The sequence below is a fragment of the Pleurodeles waltl genome, chromosome 7, assembly GCF_031143425.1.
Source record: "Pleurodeles waltl isolate 20211129_DDA chromosome 7, aPleWal1.hap1.20221129, whole genome shotgun sequence".
Classification (NCBI taxonomy): Eukaryota; Metazoa; Chordata; class Amphibia; order Caudata; family Salamandridae; genus Pleurodeles; species Pleurodeles waltl.
Window position 1 is genome coordinate 615,374,922 of NC_090446.1, and position 9,136 is coordinate 615,384,057.

Sequence of the window (9,136 nt, forward strand, 5' to 3'; positions counted from 1 at the left end):
TATACAGGAACCTTTTATACAACTACACAAAAATAAAGTCGTCCTAAGGACCAATCCTAAATTTTTGCCAAAGGTTATTTCACCGTTCCATCTAAATCAAACAGTGGAACTTCCAGTGTTCTTTCCACAGCCAGATACCGTAGCTGAAAGGGCACTACATACATTAGATGTCAAAAGAGCATTAATGTATTACATTGACAGAACAAAAAACATCAGAAAGACTAAACAACTCTTTATTGCATTTCAAAAACCTCACGCAGGAAACCCAATTTCAAAACAAGGTATAGCCAGATGGATAGTTAAATGCATCCAAATCTGCTACCTTAAAGCTAAACGACAGCTGCCCATTACACCAAGGGCACACTCAACCAGAAAGAAAGGTGCTACCATGGCCTTTCTAGGAAACATCCCAATGCAAAAAATATGTAAGGCAGCCACATGGTTTACGCCTCACACATTCACCAAGCACTACTGTGTAGACGTGTTATCCGCACAACAAGCCACAGTAGGTCAAGCCGTATTAAGGACATTATTTCAGACTACTTCCACTCCTACAGGCTGATCCACCGCTTTTGGGGAAATAACTGCTTACTAGTCTATGCAGAACATGCGTATCTACAGCGACAGATGCCATCGAACTGAAAATGTCACTTACCCAGTGTACATCTGTTCGTGGCATCAGTCGCAGTAGATTCGCATGTGCCCACCCGCCTCCCCGGGAGCCTGTAGCAGTTTGGAAGTTACCTTCAATTATTTATATATGTATCATCTCAACCTTAAATAGGTACATACTTAGTCACTCCATTGCATGGGCACTATTACTACAATTCAACTCCTACCTCACCCTCTGCGGGGAAAAACAATCGAGGATAGAGTCGACGCCCATGCGCAATGGAGACAAAAGGAGGAGTCACTCGGTCCCGTAACTCGAAAGACTTCTTCGAAGAAAAACAACTTGTAACACTCCGGCCCAACACCAGATGGCGAGCTATTGCAGAACATGCGAATCTACTGCGACTGATGCCACGAACAGATGTACACTGGGTAAGTGACATTTTCATTTTAGGCTCCATTCAGTGTCTATAGGCAACTATGAATCTACCGTATGAAATCTTCACAGAGGAGACATTTATATTTGCGCTATTCCTTAACCCGACCACAGCTACGGACCAAGGGCATCCAACAAGGGGTGCGCACCAAGTTATTATAGATGTTCACTGCTGGTGACTATCACCCTCTATTTCCTCTCAGCAAACACGTGTAATATTGCCCAATCCCTAATTGTTAAATGTGTGCTCTGTTTACTGTATTTTTTGTTTAGGATTGTTTATTTTTGGGACGTTTTACCCTTTGTTGCTCATGATCCTTTGACTCCAACCTGCCTGTTTGCCACCATGCATAGGGAGTGTCATTTTGGGAATGTTTGAAGCAAATCCTCTGCCTGAACAATCCACATTGGGCTTGCTCTTCTTCCCTCTCTTCCCTTTCCTAGCCCCTGTATTCTTCACCAATTGCTATATTACACCAGCATTCTGTCATTCGACCCACACAGTCATTGGTATCTAGTCAATCCCTGGGTTGAAAACGTTCAGGCCCCGCCGACTGGTGTTTGTTGTCTAGTAAAGGTCTTGTGGGCATGCTTGTGCTCGGCGTAACATGACCGGGGACCATGATCGTTCATAAACAGTGCACACAAAGGTATTATATCATTTTGCTGGGACAGATTCTCAACCTTCTCCCGTTCTAATAAGCTGTAATTTTGCCTATTCCCTAATTGTTAAATTTGATTAATAGTTATTTGCAGAAGAGCCCTTTGTTTCCAGTGGCACAATGATTAATATTTAGAGAAACCCAGTCTCCGCACATTGTCCTTTGTGCTATCTAGTTCTATCGGTAAAGCTGTGTCTGTGCAAAGTTAGTGTCTAATTAAAATCAAAATGTGTAGTCTGTAAATTACAATATGCTAGCTACCACACATAGCTTTAGTTACATTCAAAAAGCACCCCCTCACGCCTATTAAAGGGAAGTGGGTCACAAATGTTTGCCATTCTAAAAAGTGGGTCATGATTCTAAAAAGTGTGTGAAACCATTGCTACAGAGCATTTATCTTGGCTGCCTGTCTCCAGTGCATGCCAGTGAGTTGGTCCTCAATCACTCTTTGGTGGACAATCTTGAGCATTTGCCATGGCTGTCTGTATCAATTATGTGCCTATGGGTTGCTCCGCAGTTTCTCTTGGGCAATCACTTTAGAGCATTTACCCTGGAACATTTGCTTTGGCTTACTATAGTTAATAACTGCCTGTAGGTTGATCCTCTGTTGCTCCTCGGTGTACTGTATAAAACACATTAGGAAGAAACAGTTGAAATTTGCATGGCTCTTTTAATTGCTTATGTGAAAGGGATAAGTGTGACTTGTAGAAACTGAGCATTATGGCACAGGTTCCTCTTTCTGTCTTGTCACTTATTTTTCTTTTCTTTTGCAGATTATCTAGTTTCTCTTAATGTGACCCATGCTAAATCATCCCACCCTGACCCCTCACTGGTTTTAATCAGCGCATACTTGAAGGTTGCTTTGCTGTTGCTCTTGGATGGCTCTAAAAAGCCATTTACCTTGGTCGCTTTTTCCTCATTTGCATGAGTGTGGATTTCTACCCCTTCCCATGGCTCCTTGATGGACCCTATAAATCAGTTACCGTTTCTGCCTGTAACCAGGGCAGACATCTAGGTTGATCGCTTTTGCTTCTGGGCAAAGCTTATCAATTGTTCATTATGAAGCATTTACCATGACTCCTTGTATCCATTTCACTGGAAGCAGGCAGCCTTAACACAGTCTCTCTCCTAGGTGGACTCTGGAGAGTATTTGTGGTAAAAAGATTCTCTCACCCCATGGTGAACTGTGTAGATCCTTTGTTGTGGCTGCTTGTTTCCAGTAGGTGCATCAGCATTGCTCCTCTAAGTATCATAATCTGTTTCTTCTAAACAGTTACCATTGCTGCCTATAATCTATTGCCTGGGGGTTGCAGTCTTTCTCCTGGATTGACTCTAGTGACCATTTACCATGGCTGCCTTTAATGAGGCCATTCCTGTAGAGGTCCCCCTCGGCGGCTCAAAGCCATTATAGAGCCAAACCTTTGCCCTCATTAAGATGGCAGGCAGATCCTTGTATGTATCTATTTCTCAGTATGCTTAACTCCACTCTGCGCATAAGCACAGGAAAACTATTGCTCCCTGGCTGTAAAGCAATCGTGTGCAGCCCATTACATGGGAGGGGAGTTAGAAGACGATCTACAAGATTGTGTACATCATCTGGGATTGCACAAACACATTTCCATGCACAAATAAATTTCTGTTTTTTAGGCACAGGGAGCTAAAATGATTCGCCCAGAATCGCATGATTAGAGGCAAGTGCTGATATCGGGATTTGAACAAGAGTCCCAGGTTCCACGATCAGCATCTATAGCTTCAAGGCCATATCGCCTCCTCTTCACTAATCAGCACACATTCCACCTAAACACTTTCCACATGGGCCACACTCATCACCCTCACCCTTTCAAGCAGATCAGACCCCACAATAAATGAATGCTAAGCACATGCGTACTATCCCTCACTTTTGTTCTCTCTGTTATCTGCTGAGGTGCAGTCTCCTATGCCAGGGTATGACCCCCCACTCTGGTCAATCATGCATACCATAAAAGAGCTTACCTCACATATCACATTATAGTTCTACGCTCTTCAAACCAAGCACTGCCCAACAGTGTAGGGTGCTACCCATCCATTAATGCACTTAATACCAATGAGGAGGTGTTACCGGCCATTAAGCTCTATTCAATTACAACTACAATAAAGTAAACAAAGATGAGGAAGAGGCAGGGTAATACACATCTTTTGTTCCTTGGGGTGACTTGTCCTGTTTCAGTAAGCATTACGGAACTATTTTCTGCTAGTTAAACTATGGCAGTATTCTACATCTCAGCTGGCAGCGTTTAGAGTAATAGTGGGCATTTGTAAATGGGGGGGTACTTCCCCTAGCATGCATTTGAAAAATATTGAACTTATATTTATTGAAGGCAATGGCCACTACTCCTGCAGAATTGTGTATTGTCTTAATTTAACTAACCTTTTAGGTAGTCCTTCATGCAGGGCGTGCAGTACTTGTATAAGGACTTAGTTAATGCACCTTATGTTTTTTGCTAGTTTTAAAAGCAAGAATTGTCCTGTTTTCAATTTGGAGAATTCATCAAATTGCTTCCTTACCTTTTGACTTTTTTTTAACATTCTTTATTGGTTTTGTACAGTGTAACACAGTACAAAGGAGACAAACATGTAAAGAATAGCCATCATCAACAACGTCGTAGAGAGACCAAGCCGCTATTCCTTAAGCAGATCTGTATTGTTACCTTTTACCTAAATTGATCCCCTTCACTCTTGCAGGAAGTGAAGCCAAGGCCACTCCAGCAGTCTATATAGCAGTGTTTCTTCCCTACAATAAACGAGCATCAACAGAGGCTGCTGAGTCCTCCTTATCACCTGAGGCGTGCAGTCGGGAGCAACCAGGATCCAGAAAATCAGCCAGTAGCTCCTCCAAAATGCAAGGTCGTCTCCTACCTTTCATGCCTACACTGCTTCAGCAGCACCTTCTCTAACACTGCCCATTCAGTCACATTGGTCACCCAAATTTCCAAGCTGGGGCCTGTCTGACCAGCCAGTTGATTGCCACACGGCGCTTATCCAGTAGCAGCATCAAATGCAAGAACCTAAACATCATTTTCTGGCTTTTCGTTCTACAGATGGGGCAAGTCCATGCCAAATATGAAAAAAGAAGCTATGGGGTTCTGGCATCTGGGAAAGCAAGATGGTTTATCAGGATCATTTTTTTTGTACGAGAACATGTGTTCTGTACAAGATCCAAAAAGATAGATAGCCCTCTCATGGAAATCTGTATTGTCAAAGTTCCATCAAATTGGAATCAGTAATGAAGCTATTCAATCATTGCTTTCAAAAAGGTTTCATTTATTGGTAGTAACAAATCTTGGGTGTCTTAGTATTCCACCAGCAATTAGATAAGCAGCGAGTAAGTCAAATATTGTGGACTATAGAATAGGTGCAAAAGAAAGAGTGAGCTTGAGGTAGACCCCATATTCCAGTGGTGGAAAAGAAGGAAATGATGGGGGGGGGGGGGGGGGGGAATAAGTAGATAAATAGTCCCATAGTGATTGACCTCTGTGACAAGCTAACCAAAGTGAGGGTATCAAAAAAAGGGGAGAGTATATGCTTGTAAGTATATAACTTATTGTAAAAGAGCAAGATTGGTGATAGCAAGAACAAAATGGAGAGGAAAGAGTGAAGAAGAAGTGGAAAGAAAAGATGGATCCAGTCCCTTAGGTGTGAAGTGTATTGGTAACAGTGTTCTAAAAGAAATATGTATGGTGATCAAGAAGTGCTTATAAGAAAAAAATCATACCAAAAGTATATTCATGGTGGACCTTCCTTTCTTGAGCAAATGCAATCAGTCTGAATAAGAGCATTAAAGTATGAGTATAAATTCCCCTCATTCTTACTTATAAACAGAAATGGTTCATTCTACGTAATGGAGCAATTCTTATTTGAACAGAACAAAATAGGTTATACTAGAGGAATATAATTTACCCTACTAAGACACTTATGTGACCGTGAGGAGTATTGTAGTATGTCTAGCTATTAGTGTTAGCTAACAGTTGTTAATCAAATAGAAAGCTAGAATGGATTTGGTTTTAGTCCTCAGAGGAACGCAAAAGGTAATCCCTCAATGAACGTAATGGAGCAGCATCATTGCTAATAAATGAACATCCAAACTTTTAATATGGTATTAAAAAAAAAATACATAGGGATGGTAGTTGTGCCGAGCAGCAGAAAAATATAATGCATATGAGGTTATGCAACCTCAGTTATATCGGTGAGTAGCCTATCATTATAGAATTATAGAAGAGTGATGATACTTCGAACTGATAATATATTAGTTTGCGGTATTTGGCAAAATGCACTAACCGATTTAAAAGTCGAGCCAACGTACGGGATAAATCCCATGATGTGTGGTACGGTGATATAGTCTGGCACCATTTTGAAATAAAAGTTAGACAAAGTCCTTCATCTCAGTTTAAATAAGAGGTAGGCGGAATAGTCCTATCTTTATTTTGGAGATCCTGGCGGGGACGAAGAAAGTGTAGAGGAATATCATCGGCCATCATGAGACGGTCGAGTTTGATTGTAGGAGAAAACTCTATTGGGAATGGTGCGGATTATTATATCCTTATGCTGATTTGGTGTTGCAATCAAATATTCGTGTTCATATATAACAAAACTGTTATTAGAAGTTCTTCAGTTCGTTTTGGTGGAGGGTAGGCAAATTAGTCCTACCACTATTATCGCAACCCGTGATGGGGACAAAGGAAATATTGGAAAAGTTATTCGGCCATCTTTGGACGGTCGCATGTAATTAAGAGAGAAACCTGTATTAGGAAGCAAGGGAACTGAAGTGTCTTCGTCCATAATTGATTAGGCAATCAAGAATTCCCTACAATTGCTATTACCCTACAGGGGTCATAGAGACTTATGTATTTAACCTCTTAAATGCGGGCGTCGGCCACTGGCCGACGCCCACACACCCTCCCTGGTGCGGGTCACGACCAGTGGCCGACACCAGGAAGGGCATTAATAAATCCTCGGGTGCGTCGCACCCGAGGATTTATTTTTTATTTTTTTTTTCCCCCCCCGGGAGACACGGAAGCTACCGTGTCTCCCCCCGCCCCCCACCCGCCCCTTTGTGACGTCAGCGCGCCGCGAGGCGCGCTGACGTTGCAAAGGTGTTTTCCCCATGAAAGCAGGAAGCAGCCTTGCGGCCGCTTCCTGCTTTCATGGGGAAAACGGCCTTTTTCACGTTCGGGAAGGCCTCGTAAGAAAGGGGAGAGTCTCCCCTTTCTTACGAGGCCTTCCTGAAAGTGTTTCCTGGCCCCCGGTCGCAGCTGTGCTGCGATCGGGGGCCAGGAAACACTTTCAGGTTTCCTGGCTCCCCCGATCGCAGCACAGCTGCGATCGGGGGGGTCAGGAAACATTTTGAAAAGGCCTCGTAAGAAAGGGGAGAGTCTCCCCTTTCTTATGAGGCCTTCTGAAACGGTTTCCTGGCCCCCGATCGCAGCACAGCTGCGATCGGGGGCCAGGAAACCCCACTAGACACCAGGGATTTCACTTTTGGGGGGCAGCCTCCCCCCCCCCCCCCCCCCCGGAAAACGGGCCGCCCCCCCCCCCCCCCCGGCATAATTTTCCTAAAAAAAGGTAGGTGCCCCCTGGGGAGGGGGGGGGGGCGGGGGCGCGATCGCGCCCAAACCCCCCCCCCCCCCGGGGATTTTTTTAAAAAAAAGAAAAAAAAAAAAAATTAAAAAAAATGAAATGACAGGGGGTCGCCCGTGGGCAGGGTGACCCCCTGTGGGGGCAATTTTTTTTTTAGATGTTGTAGGGTTTCCCTGGGGGCCATTTTGGCCCCCAAGGAAACCATACAACAACTAAAAAAAAATATATGTATATATCTATATATATATATCTATGTAGATAGATATATCTAGGTACATGGATATATCTATAGATATATCTATGTAGATATATATTTATATATATATATATATATATATATAGGTAGATCTGTATCAAAGAGATTTATAAAGCGCGCTACTCACCTGTGAGGGTCTCAAGGCGCTGGGGGGGGGGAACGGGGGGGAGGGAAAGGGGCTAGGAGGTTCACTGTTCAAAAAGCCAGGTTTTGAGGCCCTTCCTGAAAAGAAGTAGGTTTTGGGTCTTGCGAATGTGAGTTGTGAGTGCGTTCCATGTTTTGGGTGCAATGTAGGAGAAGGATCTGCCCCCGGTGGTGGTGTGTTTGATGCGGGGGTCAGAGGCGAGAGAGAGGTCAGCTGAACGGACGTTTCGTGTGGGGGTGTGGAAGGTGACTCTCGTTGAGGTAGGCAGGGCCTGTGTTGTGGAGTGATTTGTGTGTGAGGATGAGGATCTTGAAGGTGATCCTTTTGTCAATGGGGAGCCAGTGGAGGGATTTGAGGTGTGGAGAGATGTGTTCGTGTCGGTGGAGGTCGAGGATGAGTCGTGCTGCTGAGTTCTGGATGCGTGTAGTTTGCACTTGAGTTTTAGAGTGGTGCCGGCGTAGAGGGCGTTTCTGTAATCAAGCCTGCTGCTGATGAGTGCGTGAGTGACAGTTTTTCTGGTCTCTGTGGGGATCCATTTTAATGTTTTTCAGTATACGGAGTTTGTTGAAGCATGAGGAGGTAAGAGCGTTGATTTGTTGGGTCATAGAGAGGGAGGAGTCTAGGATGATGCTGAGGTTGCGTGCGTAGTTGGCGGGGGTGGGTGCAGGGCCTAGCGTGGTGGGCCACCATGGGGGGTCCCAGGTTTTTTTGGTGAGGGCCAAAGAGGATTATTTCGGTTTTGCTTGAGTTGAGTTTCAGGTGGTTGGCTGTCATATATACATCACTTTTGTCAATATGTGTGTGGTTTCCCTGGGGGGAAAAGGGTCCGACTTGTCTAGTGGCAGTTTTAGTGCCATAAAGAAGCGCAGAAGGTTTATATGCCTACTGCAAAGAGCACATCTGTATTTTATGTAAATAGCTGAGTACATTAGTAAAGTCTATGGAGAGATGAAGGGCACTTTTGCTGGGTGGTAATGAGGGAATCCGAGGAGGAGGGAGTGGGAGCACCAATAATGATTGTTGGACTGGGCGCAGGAGGTGCTAAAGACTGTGACGAATGGTATGTGACAAGGTGTTTTTTGAGTGTCTTGAAAGTACGTGCTGATTGAGGGAAGAAGCGCAGGTAAGGTGGCCTCTACTGTTGCACGTATCTCACACACACCATCGATTTTGTGACTGTCTACGTAGGCTAGTGTTTTAGAGCAACAGTTTAGCCAATAGCAGAGATGGCATCTTGATGGATGACTGCTGCCTGCACTCGGGTTATAGAGGACCGCTCTGACATAGGATCAGAGACTGAGACATCAGATACTGAGACAGCATCTGAGGGATAGGACAATGGCGCAGACTCTGGGAGTGATTTTTCAGTCAGAGGAGTCCCATTCGAAAACTCCTCTTCCAGTACATTATGA